The sequence below is a fragment of the Lepisosteus oculatus genome, chromosome 3 (assembly GCF_040954835.1).
Source record: "Lepisosteus oculatus isolate fLepOcu1 chromosome 3, fLepOcu1.hap2, whole genome shotgun sequence".
In the NCBI taxonomy this organism is placed as follows: domain Eukaryota; kingdom Metazoa; phylum Chordata; class Actinopteri; order Semionotiformes; family Lepisosteidae; genus Lepisosteus; species Lepisosteus oculatus.
In genome coordinates this window covers 3,365,665-3,392,639 of record NC_090698.1, presented here as the reverse complement: position 1 = coordinate 3,392,639, position 26,975 = coordinate 3,365,665, and the positions used below count along the sequence as shown (strand labels likewise).

The 26,975-nt window shown below is 40.4% G+C and overlaps 1 long non-coding RNA gene across 1 annotated transcript; it reads left to right on the top strand.

The window, feature by feature from the left end:
- Window positions 1-399: 399 nt before the first annotated feature.
- On the top strand, window positions 400-26,732 carry LOC107076643 (uncharacterized). Its single transcript, XR_011189136.1, has 4 exons — window positions 400-704; window positions 24,258-24,313; window positions 24,545-24,578; window positions 26,464-26,732. It is a non-coding gene; the product is annotated as an uncharacterized lncRNA (long non-coding RNA).
- The last annotated feature ends 243 nt before the right edge of the window (window positions 26,733-26,975 follow it).

Below are 26,975 nucleotides of genomic sequence, written 5' to 3'. Positions count from 1 at the left end.
ATTATTTAGTTTCCTTTAATAAAAATGTGTATGGATTAATTATTTAAAAACATGGTATTGTAGCCTGTCTCTTTGCTTAAGGAATAACAGTTTCATTTATAAAGAAATTGCTTAAAGTGGAACAGGGGAAAATCTGTTTAAAAATAACTACGTGGACAAATTAATAACCAAACAGAGCAATGCTTGCCAAACGCAGTGTTGTGAAGTCGTTTGCTAGCCTCTGCTAATTAAATCATGTGAATTGCCTTAATGCATGCAGCTTGAACCAGCGTCCAAGATGAACCTTTACCAGCTGAGAAGACGGAGCATGTGTGTGAATGCGAATGTGCGCGCTTTTAAAGAATTGGACCATCACATCGCACAAGGTGACGAGGCGAGTTCAGTGATGCTTACAAAGACTTTCTTTTTAAAGTATTTTCCCCAGGAGCCGCTGTCACTGCAGTAGATTGGACTTCTCTCCGATCCCACCTCCCTCTCCAAGTCCCCCGTCGATCTGCACCGGCTGTCCGCCAGAGAAGGGGGCGGAACCGGCGCTGCCTTGCCCGTTCCTGTGCGACCTCTCATTCCGGTGCCGTGGAAATGTTAGAGGGAGCGCAAATGAGCAGTTCTGTCTTCCTCGGCTACTGCTCTCATTCGCTTCGATGACTCACTGCGAAGTTATGAAAACGAACTTTGGGTGCTTTCTCGAAACAAAGCGCTCTCTGGTAAGAAACTTCAAATTGCAGGGCCTCTGTGAACTGAGATGAGGCGGTGTCGGTTGTACCCTTCATTTGGGAGCACTGTGATTGAGATGTTTTTTTCTGGAATCCTCGACTGTAGCAGCCTTTTGTAGTTTGTAGTTCGCTTTTTTTCTCCACAAAACCAATTTCTTCCTGGCTCTTATTTCTTTCAATACTTACATCTCTGTTCCGCAATGAGTACCTATGGTGTCCCCTGAGACAGAAAGGTTGTTTGTACTGTACATCCAGTGCATAATGTTTTTGATATTGGAGGTAACACTATGAGACTGGTTTCCTCTCTGTCATTTTATGAAATCTTCACATAAGCCCTTAGCACCAGTTATTATTTGAAATAGGGACTTGAGCATAGCAGATGAGGTTATTTCCTGGGACAATATTTGGATTAATACAATTTCCTCCACAGCTGCATACAAAAAACCTAACTATAGAATGAACCACTGCAATTCCTTTCTCTTCAGAGAGTGTATTTAACCCCTTGTAGATGGCATATCACAAAGATATTCGTAATGGGAAAACATTGGTTTTATTTTAAAAAAAATGCATGACTTCTCAGGTAATAATTTAAGGTATTGTTTTGACGTAAATACAGTATGTACACTGTGCTATGCAGAAGAATGATTGGTTTAGAAGACAAAGCATGACAAATATTCTGTGAGATATTTCTGTCTGGCTGTTTCACTGTTGTTCTGTTCAAAAGTAAATCTGAGTGTCAGAGCCCATTTGCAGTAGAGGGGCGATACGATATGCTGTTGTGTTTCACTTCAGGAAATATCTATCCTTTTAGCTACAAACATCCCATTTTGTGAGGGATTGTACAGTAAGTGCCTGGTCCAGGGTATAAGAAACACGGAGAGTCTTGTGAACAGTGATATCTCCGTGCTATGGTGGTGCACAAAACCTTGCCCACTTTAACTTTTGCACCATCTGCACATGTTATGCCTCTGGTTGTGTCTCAGAGGGGTCTGTGTAGCTCATAGCAAGAACGATTTGCAGGATTTGAGCAGCGGTTCAGACAGGAATATCCACAAGGGCTTGCTTATGACAACGGGGCCCTGCGCCTTCAATCTTTTTTTTTCTTTCTTTCATTCCCTCCTCTGTAATTGGTTTGCTCAGAGACTGCAGTTAAAGATGGATAGACCCATACTGCGTGGTGTAGTCTCGAGAATGATCTTTTCCAATTATGACAAGGCACTGCGGCTCCCAGGACGTGAAATAAAAAAGAAAGAAAGAACTGGGGCAGATTGGTGGCCAGCGCAAGTCGAGGTGTTGCAGCAGAAATTATGACATGAAGCTTATTATTTATGTGTTGAATTATTGACCTTCACACTGTAGCAGTTTGCAGAACTGTTGTTTTTAATAATTTTACATCAGTAAAACACTAAGACAGCATCGACAGACAAAATTATTTTTAAGTGCCCTCACTCCTGGCAACATAATAATGAAGTTCATTATACAATTGTGTAATATTTAACAACACCCAGTACTGTAAAAAAAACGCATTGTACTGTACCTATACAATGAACCAAAAGTGTGGCCTTGAGTAACCACAGCTTACAAGCCTGAATGGTGAGCATGCAGCATGAATTCAGCAAAGAATTAAGCACAAGCTGATCTGATCATCTTTAGCAGAGGGGCGTGCAAGCTCAGTGCCCCTGTCAAGGTGAAGAGAGCTTGGAAGTCTCAAGGCAGAGGGAGATGTCTCTCTACAGCTGTTGAGTCCGTAGCAGGAAGAGTATCCAGGAGTTTGGTGCAGGTGGTGGAAGTGGTCTATCGGTCTGAGATGTTGTAGCCCAGATAGGTTTGCAAATGGGAGCATGGCATTGGGCCTCTCTAACTCATTTGGGTTTTTGCAGCTAATTGTTCCCACTATCAAGCCACTTCAGCATGGCTGGGTTAGTAGTTCTTGGCTCCTACAACTCTTTGTGTAAAGAAGCGCCTCCTGTTCTGTTTTAACTGCACTTTCAGCCAGGTCAGGTTGTGTTCACTGGTGGCTGATGTTGACGTGCACAGAAGGACTGCATGCACAGTAAAAAAGGGTGAAGGATTACAGCTCTTCATCATCTTAGATGCTGGGCTGCCTGCGGGGCTGTTCTAAAACATGGAGGCATTTTTTATTTGCATTATTTTCCATAAATGTCAAGAGCGATGTCAGTTGTGACATCCGACACAGCTAATACATTCTAATTCCTGCAGTGAGAATATGCACCATTAGAGATGCTTAATATTTTAATATACATTGTTTTGCATCCTGCAAAAAGATTTTACTTATATTCTTGTTGGTTATCTTTTGAAAAATACATTCATGGACTACGTTAACAAAACATTCCTACCATAATAACTGAAGACCTCTTTTTGTTCCTGAAAAGGAGACAATGCTATAAGGTTTTACAATGCTACATACAGTATTTCTGTGTGCCACCTAATTAACATGTATAGCCAGTTCAGACACCTGTTTGGTATTGCAACATTAGGATTTTCTCCATGCTTTTAAAAAGAAGTTCAACAACCTTATGTTTACAGAAGTTGCAATATACAGATGTGTACCTCGTAATTTCCAGGTGATCTCTTTGGGAACTTTGTTTTTTAAGCAATAAACCCACCATGCAGTCCATTCCCCAGCACAGATGGAGGTTAATGGTATTAACATAGAGACAGCTGTTCTGGCAGTTCCAATCAATGCTGAAATTATTAAAGCAATATAATATCATTGTTCTGAGAGAAATGTTCTCACTCTTCATAGACACAAATCTCATGGAGCAGAAGATTGCTTGCAGGGACTGTTCATGCTGTCTGAGTATGTGATTGACATATATTAATGTGGAAGCATTGCAATTAATTTAAATCATGACCACATAAATAATGGTCTCCCGTGGGGATTTTTAATGAAGTTTGCTTCGTGTGCTTGTTCAGTGCTTAAAACAGTATAGCAGGGAATGGTTCAAGACCTGCTTTGAAGTTCTGCATTGACACAGCCAGCAGTTTTTCCAATAATGCCCAGTACTGTACGTCTGCCGATATTTAATTTCTCATATCTTGAATTGTCCTTTGCTTATTCCTGCACACTTTGCCTTTAACGGTTTCCCCACAGAGAATCACAAGGATTTGGTTTAGGCGAACAGGTCGACAAAGACAAACCGTAGAGAAAGTTTGAAAAATGATGATTTGAAATTGCTCATGCAAAACCAAAACATCTTGGAAGATTTCAGGGGATGTTTGATCTGTGCAGAGTGAAACAATATGTCTGTTCCAAAGTTACAACCCTCACATACAGGTGGGGAACTTTCAATATGTTAAGAAAAATGACTGAAAGAAAGGATCAGATCTTTCTTTTAGGTCCTATGTATGAATTCTCAGATGTGATGTAATACCAGTTCTTGCGTGCCAGGACTCTAATGGGTATATGGCTAAATTTAAATACTCAACATATGAAGACCTAGAGCAGTGTCAGCTTAGACCATTTGGTATTTGATTGAGTTCTATTATAATCATCATGGGTAGAATGAAAACCAGGACCATTGAAAACCAGACTGGTCTAGACTTTCTGCCCAACCATTTTGTTTATACAGTAGTTCCCCTTTTCTTCTAAAGAATTTAGAAGCAAATGCTAACAAATACACCATTCCCTGATTTGGAGCAGTGAGTAATGTTCAGAGTACGCAGTAAGTGGTCTGTGTTTTTTCTGTTTGAAAGCTTTAAATGCTCATGGAATAGCTTCAAACCATAAACATGCCTGCTTATCTGCTGCGAGTATTACACCTGTGTTTTGTGATATTCCTTGCCTGAGGCCAAGCTTATTAGTTTGCACTGATATTCCACATTATGGTGAAAAATGCTGTTCCAAACTCATATCTCTCTTGACAGATTTTACACAACTGCATAACTCTTTATGAAAGATGTGCTGCTCAGGCTTTAGGACATATTACATTCACCTTCGTTAAATCCAAGCCCTTCAGCGTCACCGTCCTCCATATTTTATAGATCTATTTAATTCATCACCTTCTTTAAACTCAGGGAACAGCACAAAATAAGAGAGCTGGAAAAATGCAATGAAACTGTTTTCTCCTCCTTTTTGTAGGTACATGTAGGTTCAATTTATGATGTTCCAGGATTAAGCAGATTGGACAATCTGTCATACTAAGCAGCCACAATAAAGAGTACCATGTACACAATCTGAAAGCCGCCTTTTTTAGATAAAATAAAAAAATGAAACTGTGGAAAAAATACTAATACTTTATTAATAATATTTCTGGCAGAGTTTTGCTCTTGAGGAATGACTTGAGGCATCTCCACTCGCTCAAGAGTCTGCACACATTACTTCATTTTTCTAAACATAATCCAACAGAGCGTTAAATATCTGCCCATGCATATTTACCAACAGCTGCTGCAAATAAGAAAGAAAAAGCACATTGTCTTAATCAGTATTAAGAGTAGCATGTAGGTGTGGTCTTTCGTATTGTTCCTGTGTCTCCAATGGGTGCCTAAAACTGGGGTTCTCAGGTTTGGACCTAGGGTACCACAAATCTCCTGGTTTTATTCCTGAGCACTCAATTAAATTTGTGAATACATTTCCCAGGACCAGGATTAGGAACCTCTGGAAGCCCTTAGACTCTTGGTTAGCTGAACTCTGTTCCATTCACTTTTGCCTTTCTGGGGAACTTTTGGGAATGAAGTAGCATTTACAGTAATCATGACATGCTTCTTTACACATTCTTATTGAGTAATGCCAGAGCATAAAGCCAGGTCAACCATCTCACATTAAGTGTGTGAGCAAAATTGCCTCTACTCTTCCACAGGGGGCAGAAGAGCCACAACTAGCACGAAGATCTGAATTTCACCTGATGCTATACTTTGCTCATTGATCCTCTTCCCTGGGGGATCAAGGGCGTAAAGTTGAAGAGCAGTGCTGTCGCTCCGCCGACTCCTAAGGTGGTGCTGTTTGGCAGCGGGGCGAGAGGCGGCCAGTGGGAGTTCAGGGGATTAAGGTTCAGGAAAGATGCAGTGTCATCTCTACAGGTCTGAGGGCCACTGCTGTTTTCCATGTGCTGCTGCTCAGCTCTGTGGTTCCACCCTCTAACTTTCCCCTGCAGCAGTGCTTTCTGCAACAGGATCGTGATTTTCTTCGGGCTGCTTGTGTTTGATCTTTATTATACTGTGTGTTCTCAGATGGTTAGGTCTTGCCTCAAACACCATAATTTGATTTTGCCATATTTTCTGGACAGTGCCGTTTTTGTTACTTTGTGCATCAAATATTGTGGTCTGTGCATTGGTACTGTCATTTTGCCTTCCCTTTTCACTTGTTAGGTATTTATTTTCGTCTCTCTTATTATAGTATGTAGATCAGATCTTTGATACATTGGTACTTTGGTAATTTTTGCGGACGAATTTTCCCCATGTTTAGTGCCTGTCTTGCAGAGTGCCAGTCTGCCCTTTAAAATTCCAGTGGTGGAGTCTGCCCAGGGTTGTGCTGGGATTTCTCACGACATCAGGCTCAGTTTGCCAACACAGCCTCCATTAAGCACCTTGAGGGCTGTTCAGAGGGCTGAAAAGGCCAAAGTCATCAGTAGGAATGAGTCTGAAAGGTCAGTTATGATCTCAGTGGCAATAAAAATAAGGCTTGGTGGTAGAAAATATATTTTTAAAGGTCCATTTGCTGTAGTTGAGGGGTGGATGGAGTTCACAGAGTATTGAGGTATATCATGGTGCTGAAACCTACCTATATGTTTCACTGAGAAACTGAGATACTGTGCTGATCTTTTGTTGAATATTGATTCTTTTCACCTACTGTATCACTATTACATATTGCTAAGTTCCCATTAAAATGTAAAGCATTTAATACTACTTAGATAATATTCATACAAATCCTCCAATTTAAAACTCTTAGTACTGTGACAAATGGGGGGTTACGAAAATGGTAAAAAACAGGATTTGACCGAGCAGTTTAGTCAATAAGTGAAATAATTATTCATAAGCCCCAAATGTACGTGATTTCTAGAAATATACCCAAGTGGCTGGTATAATTAGAGACACGTGAATTATTTGCTCTCTGGCACAGCTTTGGTGAGAGGACTAATAATCCAGTCACACTTAGTTAAACAAATATTTCTTACAATAACAAAACACAAACTACACTACAGACAATAAATTAACAACACACAAGTAACTCTACGCACAGCATTTACAAACAAGGCATTTCAGATGCCCAATGAAAACCCCAGAGTGCTTCTAAGCATGAAACTCTCAATGCTTACAGAGGCCACACAAGAGATAAGCTGACTTCTAACTAAATAAAATGCAACCCGCAGTTAAATCTTTCTCTAAATCTTCTTGTCTCTCTGTCCTTACTTCAAATCATCTTATATTGAGTGTTTCTGTACTGCTCCTTGACAATTAACATTGACAATAACCCACAACTTACCTACAGTAGGTAAACTTTAGAAATGTGTCTGCTCAAGGAACCCCCAGACCTCAGCAAACATTCTCTCCGCTTTGAAACTTTGAAGCTAGTGTTTACACTGCCAAGTGTAACAAACTTTATCTAAAATTCAAGAGACACTTCTCAGTCACTTAATGTCATGGATGTTGGAAGGGACGGACCGTAGAACAGCGGAACGGGGAATTAGCCCGGGCTCAGCAGTGCAAGAGTTCAGGAATTGCCGTATAGAAACCTGTGCCCTCAGGCCATGGACAGAGTGGCGACCTGGTGCTAGGCAGGTCTCAGGACATCCGAACATCAATGCTGAGCGAAGGGGAATGAGTGACCCGGAAATATATAGGTCCCAGACAGAGAGACACCGGAAGGACAGCAAAGCACAGGAAACTTGGGACAGGACAGAGTAGGAACTCCCTCTGGCTGCAGAGGGCGTGACACCTAAAGATGTAACGATATTTATATGGAGTACATACTGTATCGATAGCTTGTCAAATTTAATATTATGTTTGGTACTGTATGTCATGATTTCTTGAAGTGTGATATTTCTGTCTTTTCAGTTAATGAGGTTAATGAGGATAGACAACTAAGTTGTGTTAGGATATCGTGACAAGTAGATGCAATTGTGATGCATAAAAGCTTAAGTCTAATCTCTCAATTTCTAAATTATGCTGCATGCTGACAAATAATATCATCCTCTAAACATTAGCAGCAGTTGACACAGTAGCCATTATGAATGTGAACTCCTGTTGCCTTGTTTCACTGTTCTGTGTGGTCATGCTCAGCCTGTGGACAAGAGCCGACATTTTCTAAATGAATTGACAGTGACCTGTAAAAGTCAATGAATATTTTAATGTGTGCATTTAGCCATGCAGTTATTTTCAGTACTGCATGTGAGGCCTCCATGTACCGTGAAGTAGATTATTTATAACCACCTATAATATTGGCATCTGCATTGCTGTAAAGTTGCACAGATGAGGCTCTTTTGCATTTAAATTTTTTGTTCCTTTAAAACCCCTCGGCCCTGATTTCTCCTGTGGGCACACTGCCCATCTAATTCACTTGCTGTAAAGTGGGCAGTTTGCCTACTGTTTGCCCGCAGGGAAATACTGGGGCTTTTATGTGTTTAGCCTAATTTCAGAGTGACCCACGAAGGCATTTGCCACTTGTGATGAAACACTTGAGCACACCGATCTTTAGTGTTATTTGCTTTGCTGTTAAGAGTGTGTTTATCAAATACTGCAAGTCTTCAGTAGATGGGCAGTACCTACACTATATACAGCACTTCCTTGATGTTCTTTATCTGTTGGGTTTCACACAGGGAACCAGGACTGAATTAAAACAATGAGCAAGTGTTACATTCCTATCCTGATGACCTGCTACCAGTTCACCTTGAAGGCTATATTTTTTTCTGATTTATACATTTCTAGAATCTTACCATGTCCGTAGCCTTCAGCTTGGCAAGGATGATTGTTGTGTGCTTTCACTGCTTGTGAATTGCGGATACATCTGGCTCCCAACATACCTCATAGGAAAGCTTATAAAGGAATGGAGGGCATGCAACCCATCTAGCCTGGTTTGGTGATGAATAGTTAATAGATCCAGGGATCTCATCCAGCTGTTTCTAAAAAAAAAACCCAACAGGTTATCAATTTTAATCACTTGGCAATATAGATTGTTCAATTACTCCCACTGCCTGTTGTGTAAAGGAGTGCCTTGTTTTCTCACTTTTAAATTAATGTCTCTGTTGTGCCCTCTGGTTCGAATTCAGTCTGGAGAAAACTGCTATGTTGACTTTGTCAATGCTTTTGAACATTTTGAATACTTGGATCTAGTCCCCTAATCTTCCTCGTTCAAGGCTAAAGAGGTGCAGTTCCTTCAGCCTTTCACTTTGCAGCATTCCCCTAAGCTGCAGAGTCCAAAACCTTAGGTATGGATCAGGTCTTCACTTTTCACTTTGACTTTGGTCTTGAATTGTGTGGTCCAGAACCTGCTGGCTGATTTCCCTGTTCTATCTGTATCTTATCAGCGGGTGTCAGTACTGTACAGTGACAGCAGCTGGCCTTATAAACATGGCTGAGCCAAAGTTCTATTGAATTACTGTAGTAACTGAATCTTTTTTAATTGGTCTAATTTACCTGACTTCTCCTGACTCTAATTTAAAGGACTTTTTCTGTACTTGATTACATTTTGAAGAAGATCCTGTGTAGATTTGCTGATGAAAATCCATTTATCGCCCCTCGGTCGGGTTCCTGATCTCATTCAGATGGATCTTTGAAAATTATTGCCTGCCTCCATTCTGGAAAGTACTGCACTTCTTAAATTACTGGAACCATTTTTATGGATACCAGCTTTGTTTTGATCAAACACCTCATTCATCATATATAATCTAATTATAGCAAAACCCAGAAATAAAAAAAAAGCTGTCAGTTTTGACTTGAAGAGAAATCTATTTGAATTCAATTTCCCTTTTTTTCCAATGCAGTGCCTTCCTTGTGTAGATAGGGCTTTAGAATATTGTGTTAGAATTCGTCAGGAAAAATTAGTAGTGGGAATTAGTAGCTGTGGGGAGAAAAATAATCTGTCGGCAATAAAACAGGAAGGCAATGTATTGTAGGCGTGCTGTGGCAGTTGAACCAACGTAAATTTCATGCAAGCCACAGTTACATTGTAATCTAGAGCCGATTGTGTTTTTACTGTGCTTTTAGTTTTTAGAGCTTGTCACTTGTGGGGGGGCTGATATTAATGGAGCTGGCAGTGTACACTTTCAGTCCATTAATCAGCGGTGCCACATACTGTACAGCGATGGCAATGTTTCAGTCACTTCCTTTGTACCTGCCTCAGGGCTGTCTCATCCTCTAACTAAACAAGGCTGCCCAAAAGCTCATTTTCGATCTGTTTACTCAGGACATGGTCCACCGAGATACATAAATGTTGCCACTTCGTTGGGTTACAACAATAAAGGAGACAGTGTCTTTAAATTGCCCCTTACAGACAACAATTCCAAAGATTCTGTATTAAAGAGAGATGGAATTGGGTGCCTCCTTTATGGCTTTTTATTTCCTTGCACATACGATTTCACAATCATCTCTCAGCCTGCAAGGAGAACATTAACGTTTAGATTCTCCTATTGGAAACTACTGTATATAGATGTCTTTCTCCAGGAATGACCCTTGCCTGTCCAGTCCTCTGGTAGCATTTGAATGTTGGAAGATGCTTTAGGAACAGCTATCTGGCGCTTCAACTGCTTTGCTCACTGCTTGTTCATCACAGATTATTGTTTTGATGCTCAGGTTTAAAAGCCAGGTTGCTTATCACCATAAAGGACACAGTGGCGGACTAGCTCTAGAAAGAGTTGTGATTGTAGCTGACAACTAGAGGCTGCTACACACCCTGTAATACTTGTAAATAGTTACACAGGAGGTGAATTAGGTAATTGTTAGTTAACTTGTAAAAGGGTAGTACAGTATGTGCATTTTCACGTATGTGCAATTAAGCTTTTGGTCTCAAAAGGGTGTGCACATGGCTAAAGGATCTGAGTGTTTGTGATGCAAATTCGTATAATGTTATGATGTATAATCAGGTTCTCACAAAAACATTGAACTCAGTTCATGAGCTGATTTGGATATACTTCTTTTATAAGGAATTTAGTGCATAGAATTCCAACATTACAGCTACTGTACATATTGTATCCGAAGAGGAGCAATTCCAATTAATAAAATGGACATATTTAAAGTTCCTTCTGCACTTGCAAGAGGAAACACTGACAGAAGAATAGTTACATTTTTCAAACTTTTCAGTGTTGATATGTTGAAGCTTCACTGTAGATTTGTCAATGACAGTAGCAGGAGGATGAAATCTCCTATTTCCGTCCTCTAATAGGCAGCTGTGTCTTAGATCAGCACGAGTATCTCGATCACAGGAGCCTGGAAGTAAAGATGTGCACCAGTAAGAAAAAGAACAAACTTGACAAATAGCAAAACTATGCGGCACCAGGTCTTTCTAAGCACAGGCCACGTCAGCGAATTTTAATTAAGCAATATGAAAAACTCCAGGAGGCTGACAGTTGCTAGAAATCTGACAACACCCCCAGTGTTGCACCGCAGTGCTGGAAGGTGCTCCGATTTGCTGGGTTCAACGCCCAGCCAGCTGAGATAAGTTGATGAGGGGGGGGGGGAGGAATACACCCGTCACGCAATTTATCATTTTTGAGATCTGCTTCCCTGGGATTGGGGCTCTGGAAGCTGAGAATTGTTTAATTGTGCCCAGTGGGAACCACGCGTGAGACAGACCCACTGATCGTCAGCAGGCTCCGCGGCCTTGTCATCCCACGAAAAGGGAAACGTATGCTGCAGAGCCCTCGCTAGGCGTGGCGTTTCCTCCAGCGCAGAGTCTGCCGGGTTTCGTCAGACAGGGATCCCGTCGGCAGCTCTCTCAGGTCGCTCGGCGCCTCCTTGCTCCATTCCTTTGGACAGCTTGCTGTCTGTGGTAACGCCAAGCACAGCAACATGCAGGTGGGGACTGAGGTTTTGAAAAGCAGAGAACTATGAAAAGGGTTAAAATAGTCGAAGAAGTATTTAGCACTTCTTGGGAAATGATTGATTCCCAGGATGGGGATAGACTGGTGTGGGGGGCTCAGATATTGGAAAATCTTTGGGTGTGAGATGAAGGATGGATCTTCACGGGAAATGTTGATTCTCATGGTGTAAAACGCAACAGAGAGACAAATTAAAAACTTGCAATAAGGGAATGTAAACTATATTAAAAACTGGTGGTGAGAGAATATAAAATACATTGTGAGAAGTATTTAAAAACTGAAGTACATTCAGTTAAGTCTTTCATGAACTCAGCGCTCCAAGGTTTAAAAGCTTGTTTCTTAAGCATTTACTGGACAGTAAGCTTTGGTTTAAATTATTTTAGGATAAGTTGTGAACGCTACTTAATTTCAGTTGAAAAATGAATCCTGCAGCCAGCTGGAATATCGCAGTGCTGCAGCAGCTGGAGACAGATTGCAGAAAGGCACAGGCCAGTTGTATTTCCTTCTTCTGACTGACTTGCTCTAAAAGCCAGCAGGAGATATTACTGTAAAGGGACTGCAGCTTCTGCTGATGTGTAAAGAGCGGGCAAACCCCTCCTCTGGGCTCTACAGGCTATTTTTACACCTGCATGGCATCTGTAAATGGGACATGTTGTTTAGCAGAAACCTGACCTCTCTACCCCATCTCTGTCTTTGCTGGGACAGAATGCACTTTTGCAGGCTATAGAAAAGCTGCCTAATTCGATTTCCCCTTGCACAGAAATCCCAGTGCTCTCAGAGCTGCTCTCAAAGCTTCATATCAGAATATCATGAAAAGAAACAGCTTTTTTCCTAATCAATGAAGCCAGAAGCCCAGCAGTGATATGCCTCTCCTCTTCTGGATTGTTTGTGGAATGATATAATAATGGTCTAAAAATGGCATTATGAACATCTAAGTTGATATTTGCTGTAAATACTGTACTATAAACATATATTAGAGTTGAATTGAATGTCTGAATTTATGTATTGCTATAATCAAATCTCCATAGGCTGTAAGATATTTCAGATAATCTGGGTATGATGGGCACACAGCAAGTGTGACAGATGTCTGTACTCTAAACTCAGATCACTAATGGAGCCCTCTACTATATTTCTTTTAATAGTCTTTATTTTATAGTGCCGATTTAGAAAACACAGTAGTTTAGCACTAGCTGTATTTCTGGTCTTTGTCCTTACCATTAACAATTATCCCTTCCTTTGATCACTAGCTGATGCCACTGAATCATGTGCTAACATCTTATGTTCCTCACGGCATTGAGTATACAATGGTGTCAACATGATCTGTTCAAACCAAGAAGTCTTTTGTAGTGGTTTAGTTGGTTTTGACTTGCATATCTTAGCTAGCATGGTTGTTTGTCTGTGGCTTATCAATTTCACTATTATTAATTTGGCTGGTGCTTCTATCTAAAGCAACATACAATTGTACTCATTTATAGAGCGAACATTTTATACAAGTACTGAAATACCTTGATCAAGAGTAAACCATCCACCTCATTCCTCCCTGGGTTTCAAACCCACAACTTCCCAATTCCCAGCCTAGGGCCCTGAGCCATATTCTGTAGTGCTGCTTCTAATTTTGTGATCTTTGATATATGGCAGCTAAATTGCTTTATATATGTTTAATAATTTAAGTCTCTCAATGAATCTGTGTTGGATAGAGAGCAGGATTCAACTTCCATAATTGAAGCTTGTGGTCTGTCTGTCAAATTGGTCTGCATTGCTATATTCGGGAATGACTGATGGCTTAAAAGACAACTAAAAAGGTTAAGGTTAAAATTGGAGGATTATTGGCTACAAACAAAATCCAAAATATCAGTAATATTTAGTTATTTTTTTCTTTAATGAGAGACCTTGAAGTTTTTTTTTCCTTTCTCTCCTTTCTCAGGGCTTGGAGCCTGGATCAGAAATGGTATGGGAGCGAGTTAAAAACAGGACATCATATCTGCGACCCAGCTCTGTAAGGGGTGTGATTAGACACCTAAAAAGAAATAGCCCATCTGTTGGACGTACAATTAACAAGCTGGGGTGCTGTCAGAATTTTGATCCATGATGTATTTGTTCTCAAGTGGACTGTGAAAACAAACAAAAGGATGTGATATGATGTCCTGTGAGATCTTTCGAGCTAAGGCAAGAAGGACACGCAGGCAAGTGTGTGTGTCTTCCTGCAAACGAGAAAGGGGTTAGCCTAGGGAAGTCCCCAGATTGTGGAAAAAATAACTCCTAAGATTCAGCAGTGATGGTTTATGTCCCTGATGGTGGCGGTCGTTGTCATGGTTTTGGCTTTTGAGAGTCTTGCCTGGGGTGAGAGCTCCTGAATGGGGAGGGACATGACCAGGGCTCAGTCCCCTGCTGTCCTGTGTGCTGAGGCCAAGCAGAAGGTGGCAGATCTGATGTCTCAGGTCTGTCACGACTCGAATCTTCTCCCGTAAGCGCCCTGGCATTCCCACACGTACTAAACTCCACACACGCTCATCCAGGAACTAATTACCCAACCACGTCTCTGTCTCCCTCTCTCCAGTATTTAAACACTCTTCACTGGCTTACCTACGCTCACTATTGAGAAGTCTTCCACAGCTTTCTCTTGTGCGCGCTACTATTCTCGACCTGACTCCTTTGACTACCCGACCTGGTTCTCCTTCTTTTGACTTGGCCTTTGCCTAACGACTTGGATTTGGATTCTTGGAATTACTTTTGCTCAAACTCCCTTCCTCACGGCTTCACACAGGGATCCAACTATTCACCCCTTTTAGAATTCCTGGCAAGGTCCTCATGTCATGAGGGTGAGCCTTGAAATATAAATAGTGTGCTTTACTTTTTGAAATTCTTTTTCGGAAAATGCTGTTTTCCGAGGCATGAGAATGAAATGGCGGGTTAATTAAGCTGTGATGAATGACTAAGTGGAAGAGCTCATTCTGTTAGAAGCAATCCTGGTAACAGTTTCAGTAGTGCGCTCTTGCAGATCATGCAACCCTTAGCTTGTAATTATTTGATTTAGTGGCGGAAGCAGTAGATATTGAGGTAAATAAGACAAATGAGAATATTGGTGATCTTGATCTCAAGATATTCACGATTAATATAAGGCCTGAAAGTCTGTATTTGTGTAACCTTGAAAAAAACCTGTTATTGCAACCTGTTGCAACCTGTTACAATGTCACCCGTTAGTGCAGTAAGAGTCTAAACGCAAATCACATTTCTCAAACAGCTTATGGAAGATGTTGGGTTGAAAACTCCAGAGATATGTAAGGGCTGAAAACATTGCAGCCATGTTTGTCCTCCAGGTCCTTCTTTCTCATGTAGTTTCTGCTCTCCGGACATCATAAAAATGCTGGGGACAGTGCTGTGCCTTCTGTATTCATTGTACTTGATCCCTGATCGCTGGAAGAAGCTCACAATATTGAATTAGTTGGCCCAGGGATAGTGCAGCACTAAATTCCTATTATTGATTTCTCTCCTGGCTCGCACCCACCCCTCCAACCCCTCAGTAATGAGCTGTCTATATTTAATGTCTAGCTTGAAATTCAGCCTGCCGCCATCTGCAGGGAGCCACCCCACTAGAGCTCCTCAGCTGATTCATAGATCCCAAGCGCACGTTGGGCACGTTCTGCTGTTCCCACAGAAGCCAGGCCCTCCTGCCTGCCCCCATGCTGGGTTCACTCAATGGAGCTGAGCAGCCTGGAAATGAAGCAGACTGGAAATGAAGCAGATTTGTCTTCTCTTCGGAGAGGTGTTCTGAGGATAAATAGGAATTGCATCAGCATGGATGAGAACGGAGGAAAAACAGGTAGCTCTTCCTCACTGGTCGTGCAGTCTCTCCCTCACACTCCGAATACCCATTCCTCGATTTCCAGGCACCTGCTTTACAAACTTTTGCTACAAGGAAGCGTTAAACCTTTTAATTAATTTAGTTTTGCAGATACAAAGTAATGAATGTTACCACAAAGGCATGTTCATAGTAGCCAAATTGGAAGACGCTTTCCTCACAGTGTGGCTTTCCATTACAGGACAGTCCCTCGGGGCTTCCCGAATTTTCCCATCTTTTGTTTATCTTGTCTGTTAATCTTATTAAGTAGTACTGCACTGGGGTCAAAAGGGAAAAGATCCCAACTCCTGAGGTGTGTCACAGATATACAAAATAATCTGTATGGTTATTAGAAAATAATGCTGTACAAAACAAGTTTTCCTACCTTTTTTGAAAGTGAATTAAAATTATTGAGTGCTGACAGTAAGACACAACACGTCTTCAGCTAATAAGCTTTTCAAATACTGACTCGCTTGCTGCAAATCACAAACCTTGTATTTGACACAGAGTTTCCGTTAAGTAGCGTTTGCCAGGTAAAGAGCAGCTGTTGGGGTCTGGGTACTGTATGTGATTTGAGCTTGACAGGTGACAGATGGTTTTGATTTAAACCGAAACTCCAATCTGTACATTTCTGAATTTGATGTGGACCACAGAAACGGGCAGTTTATCACCCCTTGGGCAATGAAGAAGGGTGTAAATACTGAGCGAGGAGGTGAAAAAAACAGGTCACATCGCATGTGTCTTTTTACGTAGTGCAGGATTTACTGGACATGCAGTGTCACCAGTGCGAAGAAGGGGGGCAGTGTTTCATCCTGAGACTGATGTGTGTCATAGCTTCTCCCCTCCACTAGAACAGTGTCAAGAGCAATGAATATTCTCATATAGTTTCAACACTAAAGGTGCTTTGTGATTGAGGGACAGGTAGCTATGAAGACCTTGGAACAGGGTTGAGGACATAAGAACAGTTGAAGACAAGAGGAGACCTTTTGGCCCATCTACTGTATCTATCTCAATGGCTAAGGGTCTCATCTGGCACCTTATTGAAAGAATGACTGAAACCCTCTTATTGGAAGAGGGTTTCTGGTTCCACTGCATGGCTGGTTATATTGTTCCCTACTCTGTAACCCGTTGGGTAATGCAAATGCTCTTTGAAATGTACTGCCATGTACAATAGTTTTCACTTGTGTCCTCTGAATCATGTTTCACTGTTTATTCTGAAGAAGTCCAGTGGGTTTATTTACAGGTTTACCATGTACATTTTCTTATTTAAATACCATTGCAATAATACCATCAGATTGTCCTTTGAATAATTCAAGATTTGTAGCCATTTATTTTCAAGTAAGAGGTTTGCTTCATACTTGGATTGAACTAAAGAGTGACTGCATTCTTTACTTCAGTTCACATTACATATTTAGTCTGCCATGCCTTATTCATGTTTTCATTGCTTTCATTAACAGTAACGTGAGATATAAAAATATTAAACAGAGGAAGAACAACAAGCAGCTCAAACAGCACATAGAAATCTTTGGAATAACAAGTAAGCAGACGTTTTTGTTGATGTCCATATTGATGTTGATGTTGATGTTCACTAAGTGTCACACAGCTTGGGTCCATTGCAAGGAATGGAGACATATGGCTGTACTGTTTGTCTCCTTGTTAACTTTTCTGCTTTCCCAGGTCTGGACAGATTTCTTAATCTCAAAGTACAAGCAGGAGGAATTGATATTTCATACTTCTTGTATGCATAGAGGTTTGTTTATGTGTAATGTATGAAGAAAGGGCATTCACAGCTCTGATTGAGCTTCATTGCTGTCATTCAAGAAGCCTGGGTTGACAGGCAGCCTGAATTGGCATTTTAAAGCTGCTTTCATGAACAACCAACTTTTACATAAATATAGTACATTTACAAATAAATGGATACATTAAAAATGTTGTTTAAGTCTCAAGAGGAACAATTTGGTGTTGACAACTGCAATTTCTTTGGATTCTCACCAATTAGGGAGCGCGGTAACTGCTCTGGATGTTAAGAATTACGAGGCTGTTTCTTTCTGGGACTTCCAGACCGTTTCTGACTGTGGGACCCCTTCTCAGACTTGGCTTTTAGAGCACCTTTCCCACCCACTCAACATGCCTACGCTGAAATTGCAGTTAATGGCAGATTGAACATGAAAGTGTTTGCAAAGCTGACAGGCTGCAGCGGCGCTGTACAGGGAAGGATCCTGAGTGAGCTCAGTCAATGTGTTCCTGAAAGCAAGCGTGGCAGGTTTCAGGGTTAGCGCTCACAGGTAGGGAAACTGTGAGGTTTGGAAAACAGGCAGGCAGAGTAGTCATCTGGGGGACACAAGGAAATCCAGATGTGCCTGTGAAGGTCAAGATATCTTCTGTAGAACTTGCAGGTGCTTCATATACAGTAGAACTAGATTTTGCCTAAAACGTGTTCCTAAAATTCTGTTTTTGTTTTTAAACTTCCCCCTGCTGAGGCATCTGGGATCGTTCCTAGGTTGATTCTTCTATGACTGCACCTGGGACCACATTCTCTTCACTCATCTGTGTGCTGAATACGAAAGCATGACCTTTGAAGCACATGGCGCACTATAATTATTTGTGAAACAGGTCCTGATAAGGGCATTATTTTCCCACACCACCGGTGCTCTTCTGCTGTCCAGTGTGATAAAATAGTTCACAGAACACAAGCCATGGTATTATGAGTTCTATTTTCAAAATGTAAGTGAACACTGAATAAAATTCTCTTAATTGTTTGTTGTAATCTGAATGTTCTATACTGTATATAGCACTCCTTTCCTTAATTATAGATGGTTTTAAATACTTATTTGATAAGAATTGTGTAAGAGAAAATGACAATTGTGCGAGCATTATACCTCATATTGAGAGTATTGGTGGATTTGTTATTTGTAATTATGTTTTCAAACTGTACAGTATGTGCCTGTTTACGTTCTCTGCTCAGAAAAGAGTGAGAAGAAAATTGTTTTTGAAAACAAAGAGAAAAAGTGTGGAATTGAGAGTGACGTTTGGCAGAAAAAGCACAATACTTTAGCTTTTCTTCTTCAGCACAACCCAACACCTGGGTTGACTTGCAATTACAATCGTAATTTTTTTCTTTTTACTGCAAACGTGATGATCGAATCAAACTAATCTGGACTTGCTGGGATTGCAGCTGACTTTGCTGCTACAGGTCGTTTCTCTAATTGCAGTGGAACCTGGATCTTGGCTTTTGGTGACCAGAAAATTGGCTTTGCTGCAGTGGACTCTGGTCCACTCTGCTTTGCAGTCGGGCAGCCTACCTTGTGTTTGACATCCTGGAGACTTGATTGTCACAAAGTGTGAAATCCAGCTGTAATGAAGGTGCGAAGTCCACCCGAGTACCTTACTGGGAGCTGGAGAGAATGAGTGTCCTCGGAAATAATGAAGTCAAAGCAGAGGTAGATATTAAAAGAACTAATGTGCACTGATATCTGCCCTATTTATTACACGGCCCTCTGCAGTGGTTCCCTGTGTCAGACGGCTTTAATATTAGTGTCATTAGTCGCGCATGAAGGGGCGGTGAATAATTCATGATGGGCTGATGAATGAGCGAACCACACTGAAGGCATGTAAAAATAAAGTCTCCTCGTAACATCGCTAATAAAACCAAGGCTCGTGATTGAGAACAGAAACTGGGGCAGCAGGTACTCTCGTTTATTGGTTAGGTGGCACTAGTATCAACCATTCCTGTAGCACCAGCGATTAATTTCTGGGCGCTGCTTTCATCTCGATGCAGTGGGCGGGGACAAATGTGATAAAATTCCTGCTTGACTCAACTTGGATTGCTTTCCTTTACCTGTTGTCATGCCATGCGTGCTCTTGGTTGGTGCATGAAGGGGAAGTGGCACATGCCATTCTTGGACAGTGGGTCCATATCTCTCAGCACTGAATTCTTGGCAAACCGTGATGGAGATAATCTGTTTGGAATTATTGGCATTTTGTTTGCTTTCTTGTCTTGTGTACAAATAGATCTTGTTTCCAGTAGAAAACACTACATTGGTACAAGAACATTTACATAAACATAGCTAAGCAAATGCTTTAAGTCACCAGAAACCATGATCAGATTTTGCTGAATATTTTAATGTTAAAATGTGGCAGCTTGTGACCTATCTGATTTCATCAAGCTTTTTGAGGTTGTTTTAAACCTCTTTAGCCTCTAAAACAAAACTTTAAGGAAGTTACTGTAGATATGACATTTTGAAGGTGGGTTATTTCCTGTATAGTGGCATAAGCAAACTTGGAGTCTTGAAAATACAGAAAAGTAAATTCAGCTTTAATATAATGAAAGAAAAGGCTGATTTTCATTTTGTGACAGTACTAGGTCGTTCTCTTTCTCGTAGATAATTACAGAGCTAACAGCCCTGCGAATTCCCACTGAAAAGTGCAGACAGGAGGTTGATTTGGCTCTCAAAATCTTGACATGCAGATGAGCCCTCGCTCCCTATAGCTGGAGTGCCTTCCTAGAGCGTGCACAAAGGGTTCCTCTAGACTTTCTGGAACTAAAACACTCCAGAATAAAGTGGTAAGGCCTTGAGACTGCAAGTAGTGCATAAAAGCCCAGGTGTAATGACAAGTAGTCTTCAGCTTGGAAAATGTGTGTGCAAGGTGGCTCCACTTATCATGCAGTTACATTGCGGATATTAAGTATACATTTATTATAGCCAGAGCTTGTGATACGGTGTTTTCAACACGACACACAGTTGTTTGCATGCCAGCGTTTAATGTAATTACACATTGTCTGTACTTTAAGGAAATAGGTCCCCAGGTGTCCTTACTAGACGTCTGTCCACTATGCAAAGGTCAGCTTCCATGTTGCTTTTCATAGAATCTTGATTTGAGCCTCCTTTTATCAAAGACTTTGTGATTGAGTTGTTTCTGATATTAATTTCAGTAATTTCACAAATACATTGAAAGTTCACTAAAACTATAGCTCTTTGGGAAGGCCCTATGACACTTGCAGTATTTAACTGTTTAATGGGCCGCATCAAAGATCATTCATGTGACCTCCTGCCATCACTGGTGCAGCTTTTAAAATCAGTGGCCAAGCATAATATTGACTCAGTAAGGTACAGTAACAGGCACCTCAACACCTTTGCAGTGTTGCACAAATATTCCTCTCTGCTCCTATTATTTATTGCAGCTAATGACATCTGAGGTTATTGGTACCATATTCCTAATGGATTCAAATAGATAAGAAACTAGAATTAAACGACAAATAAAGATTGTAAGAATCCAGCTGCCTTGTAGCGCTTGGTCCCTGGGGTCAATTCCTGGTTGTTACATGGAGGTTGTACAGTACGTTCACCCTGTGTTCATGTGGGTTTTCTCCCACAATCCAAAGAAACAATGAGGTGTGTGTGTCTTGCGATGGACTGCTGTCCCCTCCAGAGTTTTTCCTGCCTAGCTCCTGTTGCTTGCTTCGGTAGGCTCTGGTTCTCCCATGATCCTGGATAAAATGTTTAGAAGATGGATAATGACATATTCTATGTAGATCTATTGTAAATAACTTCTCCTTAGGAAACATAATGGGCAGTTTAAATATGCCATTATCTGTAGTGGGCATGGAATTTCTTGTTAGGCTTTGGGATTTGTCATATATGTTGTGAGAGGAATGGGAATGAACGCTTTTTCCTGTCACCTGATTTATTGGAAGAGGACAATTGGTTGGATTTAATTTTAAAACCAAGGTTTTTATAGGTCGCTGGCTTCTGCTATCTGATGAAGAGAGCAGAACCTCTGATGTTGCATTGAAACAGAGGAATAAGGGATCAAACATGTAGGCTAAACAAAGAGCCTGTGGATCAGTGTGAGTCCTTCTTGAGAAGGATTCCTGGTTTGGCAGTGTTTTGGTTCCAGGAGTGGGGAAATCTGGATGCTGGTAAGCAGCTAGATCTCCTGGCCGTATTAACAGTGAGGGAACATTGAACAGGTTCAGCTACTGTTGAAAAAAGAAGAGCTAGAATTTTGTTTGCCTTTTTTATTGCCCTGTAAATAGATAACACTGTCTTTTAAAAATGTTTTGCTGTTTAGTGCATTTGTTAACTGAGTCCAGCTTAGAAAAAGATCACTGCTGCACCACCCTCAGGTTTACCACAATGTCTTTTTCTGAAAGCACAGCAAATAGTGTCAGGGACCTGGCAATTGCGGTGGTTGTTGCTGAAAATGCTCTTTATTGCGATAAAATTGAGGGCATGCCTCCTTCCTGGGTGTATCGACAATAAATTAGTAAAGTTTCACCTGTATCATGATAGCATTCATGTTCTCCAAATGGAAACACAGTCAATTTACAGGAAAATCAATGGCATTCTTACAACAGGTTTGATTGTTTGTTGTAAAATCTGAAGCCCAGCATATCTTTTTTTTATTTCTTCTTTGCTGTCTTGAGGCACAGCTAATTAAAAATGATAGTGCAGATAACATCTGTTAGGATGTAGCTGTAGTACAGCTGAAAACTGTGGCAGTGACTCAGGAGTTAAGGAATGCATGCTTTATACAGTATTTTACAAGAATTGTGACTTGAATACAAATGCATTTGCCCTTAAACTATTTATGTATCGGAAAGTGTCCTTGCAGTCTCATCTCAATGATTAACAATGTATTGATGCATTTATTGTCGTACACACTGATGTTAAATCAAATATTTGACCCACCTCCCAGTGCTGATTCTATATTCTGTGCTTTGCTGATGGCTCTCCATTGGCTAGACTCAAGATGTCCCTATCCAACACAGAGCAAATAAGACACAGGTCGCCTAATCTGAGTTTTGAGCGGTGTGCCAACAGTTTTTGTAATCCAAAATTTATTTTTAATCCATGCATTAAAGACGTTATGTTGGGTTGAATGGATTTCTACAGTATATCTGTTTGATCCTGGAAGTTCAGTTGCAGTGGCTTAAAGTCAAATGAAATCAATGATGTGATTGATCAGCTGGTATTGTCTTGGCTCTTTAGAGAGCACGGGGTTAAATAAAGATGGAAGAACCTGCTGGAAAGAGGACGTTCGGGAGTGAAACTGACCGCAGCTGACTTGCACTTACACATCTGCTTGAAATAATCAGTTTAGAACTGTAGCTTTTCCTTCACAAAGCAGCTCAACTCCAGGCTGACAATGACACTGTTGCTCAGTCACATCTGGGAATGCATGTGACCAGTCTTTCAGCAGCTTGAATGCAGCAACAGCAGGAGGGAATGAAGGCGAAAACAGCCTCTAAACTGGATTCAGGAAGAGCTGGAGCCTTGAGGCACATATCCCTTGTCTACAGTGGAACTGATCTCCCTTAAATCACCAATCATGGACATACAGTGTAGTGGTTGTGTAAAGGGACGTTCAGGGTACAGATTCCACTTTCTGACAATGCAAATAACATTTTTAAACATGAAAGGTCTTTATTATTCAATAAGGAGATAGTGGAATATGTGGAGTGCAGAGAGGTCAAAAGCTTACTTCAAAATGATCTTTGTCGAACTCCATTGTATCTGTGTAACATGGAGAACAATTGGAAGGTATTGTAAAAATATGGCCTACATAAAATTTGAGGTCTTTTGTTTTGGCTTTAGCTGTGAACGAAATGTGTTGGAGTGCAATGCATCATATGAACAATGATTCTCTGTAATGGTTAATTAGGAAGAATCCAGTTCTTCAGGCAAATCCTGTCATGAGTCATGGAAAAATACAAGTACAAACTTTGAAGTCTGGATTCACCAGACCTTTAAGTGTTCAAATGCATATTCATGAATCAAGTTAATCATGTTATCTAATCGCTGAAGCTATTTAAGGTTTTGACTCATGGAGCGAGAGGGTTTAGGATTGCTCCAGCTGTAATTGTGCTGTATTTTAATACAGGAGCACAATCAATCGGAGCGTCGCGTCTTAATTAGAATTTGTCCTATGGAGCTGTTGTGACGAAGATTTAGTCTTCCCCTGAGGCCGATGTTTAGCTTAAAGAAAAGAAAGAATAAAGTACGATTAAAAGTAAAGGAAATACAGAAATGAGAGAATCGAAAGCTGTTTAAAAACCTCTCGCCAAACTTTTTGAGCACTTTTTTTGCACTTGGAGGGGAGGATTTTTACAGTGAAGCAAGGGCTTTTATCAGAAGAAGAAGTCTCAGGAGCCCCGGATCTACATTCACCTGGGTGCTGGAGCACTGGCTAATACTGTGGTTTGTACAGTATTTGGAAGATCAGACCTGAATTAGTGTTGATTGATGCCTGTCGGGTTCAGGACAAGGGTGATATGGTGGCACAGCAGTTAGCTTTGCTGCTTCTCAATGCTGGGGCCCTGGGTTCAAGTCCGGACCTGTGGTGTTATCTGCTCCTGCAGTCCAAAAACATGCAGGTACCTGTAGGTTCTTTGGCTTCTGGGAAAATTGGCCCTGGTGTGTGTGTGTGTCTGTGTCTTTGTTCCCTGTGATGGAATGGCGTCCTGTCCAGGGTGTACTCTGCCTTGTACAGTACCTGTTTCCAGCTGGGACAGGCTCTGGCTCCCCTGAATAGGAAGATGCAGTTAGAAAACTGATGGATAGATGGCTCAGGACAAAAAGTGCTTCCTTTCCATGTCTAAACACTGCATCCAGAGGTCTGACCGGCCATGATATTTATTGCTTCATAATCCTACTTTAAGTTAATAAATTCGATCTTATTGTCCAACATTATGTCTTTTTTTTCTTTTCCTAGATGGTAATTGGCACTAACATGTCTTCAACTCTGACAAGTCATCCAAAAAACTAAAAGTAAGTCACTTGTTTCAGAAAACAAAATAGGGGAATCTTACAGGTGAGGTAGTGACGTGTGAATAGGCTAATGTTACTCACATAGAGCTTGTGCTCTTGTTGCAAAATTGGGAAGTATAGATGTGTAGTGAAAAGAAAGTAATGGTTTAGAAGTAGATCACTGTTCAAACTCATTGAGTTTCGTGGTTTTTTTTGTGGAACCCAATAATTTATTTTCCTGTCTTTCCCCAGGAGCAGTTCAAACCCCCAAAAAATCTCCAAACAGGTAGGCAGTCAGACGTATTTCAGGTTGTTCACTGCTATGTTTACAGTTTACAGCTTGATTTGGCTAAACCATACAGCACAGGATCTTATTTTTTCAAGTACATATTGTGTACTCTCATCCTAAACCCCTTGGCATATATAATATCAATGGAACAAATGGATATTCTTGTTTCTGTCTTTGCCTCAAGGTATAGAAAAGAAAAATGGGACAATCTTAAGTCTTGCAGGATAATAACATTCATTCCTAAAGTTATGAACCATTTTTTTATCCATGTGTTCATCTGTCTGGAAAGTCATGGGCTAACATAATGTTGAAGTGGTTAGCATTGCTTTCTTCAGCTCCCCCGTGAAACTGTATTCGATAAAGGGGTTAGAAAATGGATGAATTAACTTTCTTTCATCAGAAAGGTAGAAAAATGCGTCGAACTTTGACATACTGTCAAAATACTAATTGATTTTGTGGCCTTTCCAGATGAAAATCAATCAAAATGAGGCGCTTTTGGCATTGGCCTGCTTTTTATTTAAAAAAAAAAAACGTTTGCCTTTTGAATGTCTGAACCAGTGGAAGACATGTAAAAAAATAGTGAGGAGATCTCAAACCTGAACAAAATCTATGGTTGTGTAGGAGGTCAAAGGTCACATCCATAAACCTTTTATTTGTCATACTGTATGTTTCTGTATGTCACTGTTGTGGTATGAAAATACAGCCACAGGTCAGAGCTTTAAAATGACAATAAATGTTTCTGTCAGAGTCAGTTATGGCCTGCAGTTAAATGAGAAGTCAAAAACGGGTCGAACTCATGGCTACAGTAATTTATCAGGATTAAATTCATGTGAAATGAGCTCAGAATTAAGTATATATAGTAAAGTGCCCTTAAATTGGAATGTATTTTTCTGAGCTGACCATGGTGATTGTTTTTGTTTCATGTGTGAAATTTAAAATCACTTCCTGTGTCAAACTGAACGTGCCTCAATCTGTAGGAACTCTTTGTAGTCTGTATTTCCCTCTGTGAATGTTCTTTCATATATCCTGTGCTTGTTGGGACTGACAGTTTTCCTGAAATCACACAGATATTAACACCTTAGCACCTACATATACTGTATTATTAAAATCTCTCATTTGTAAAAGTGTAAACTATTATGTGCTATGCTGTTATTTTATTATGTTGTTTTGACATATCCTTGACTCTTACTGCAAAATTGGGTGTACAACTGAATCTTTTTTTTGTGAGAAGAAGGTTTTGTGGATCAAGACATCTTGAACTGTTTTTGATTTTAATATGTTGTGCTATTATTATCATTATCACTTATCACTGAAAAGATCTCAGAAAGCCCCTTCCTTTTCTATCCTGGCTGTTGTACTGTAAAATGTCGACATCTGCAAATTGGATTCAAAGCACATATCACATATCCTTGAGATTTTTTTTCTTATCCTGGAGATTTAAAAGACCACATGCGAGCGTTTCACAGTAAGGCAGTAGATGGGAAGCACTGATCATTCCTTAAGTGCACAAACTGCCATTATTGCTACCTCATGCCTGAGCAAAGCCATGTTTTTTCAATAATTATAGACTTTTGTGGAGGGTTAATTTCCCAGGAAATCTGTCGGAGGGATAATGCTTTGTGAAATTATTTTTTTCCTTTTACACTGAAAGCAAGTGTTCATGAGAAATGGATAACCCTGTGTAGCTCTTATCGGCTGCCTCAGTTTATTAAGTATTTTGATGGTGCTTATTTGCGGATTACAGAATCGATTTTTGTTTTGTTATTGTGGTACCAAATTAGTTTTGCTCATTTAGTTCAAATTAATCAGTCGTTGTGGTTTACATAATCACACTGCATTGTGGAATTTATTTCAGGTCATTGTTTTCTCTTTCCCACTGCAGCCTGGAAGATCCCTTCGATTATATTATTATATAAGGAAGGGGGAGAGAAGAATTAGGATGATGATGATAATCATGTTGGTGGTGATGATGATGATGATGATGATATATGTAATGTCAAAAAGCAGAAGACTGTAGAAAGGCAGAGGAAGATACTGTATTCTTGTTTAATTGGAGCTCAGAGTTGAGAAGGAGCTGGTAAATTTCATTTTGGCTGAAGTGTGTAATTGTGATTAATGATTTCAACGTGAGACCTCAACCAATGAGTGTTGGATGGACAGTGCAGTGCAGCTCTTTTTTAAGATCAATATTATGCAGCTTGTGTGCTTGTATTTTTGATTAGCACCATGATTATGTATAAAATTAGATACAAATAGGACTATTTTGGATCATTTCAGCACATTGTTTAGATGATTACAAATCCTTGTCCTCTGGTGCACTACAGTACAGCATAATACCACCAACATTTCAGCATGATTACATAGAAATATAGAAACATTTTTAGGAGGTGATTT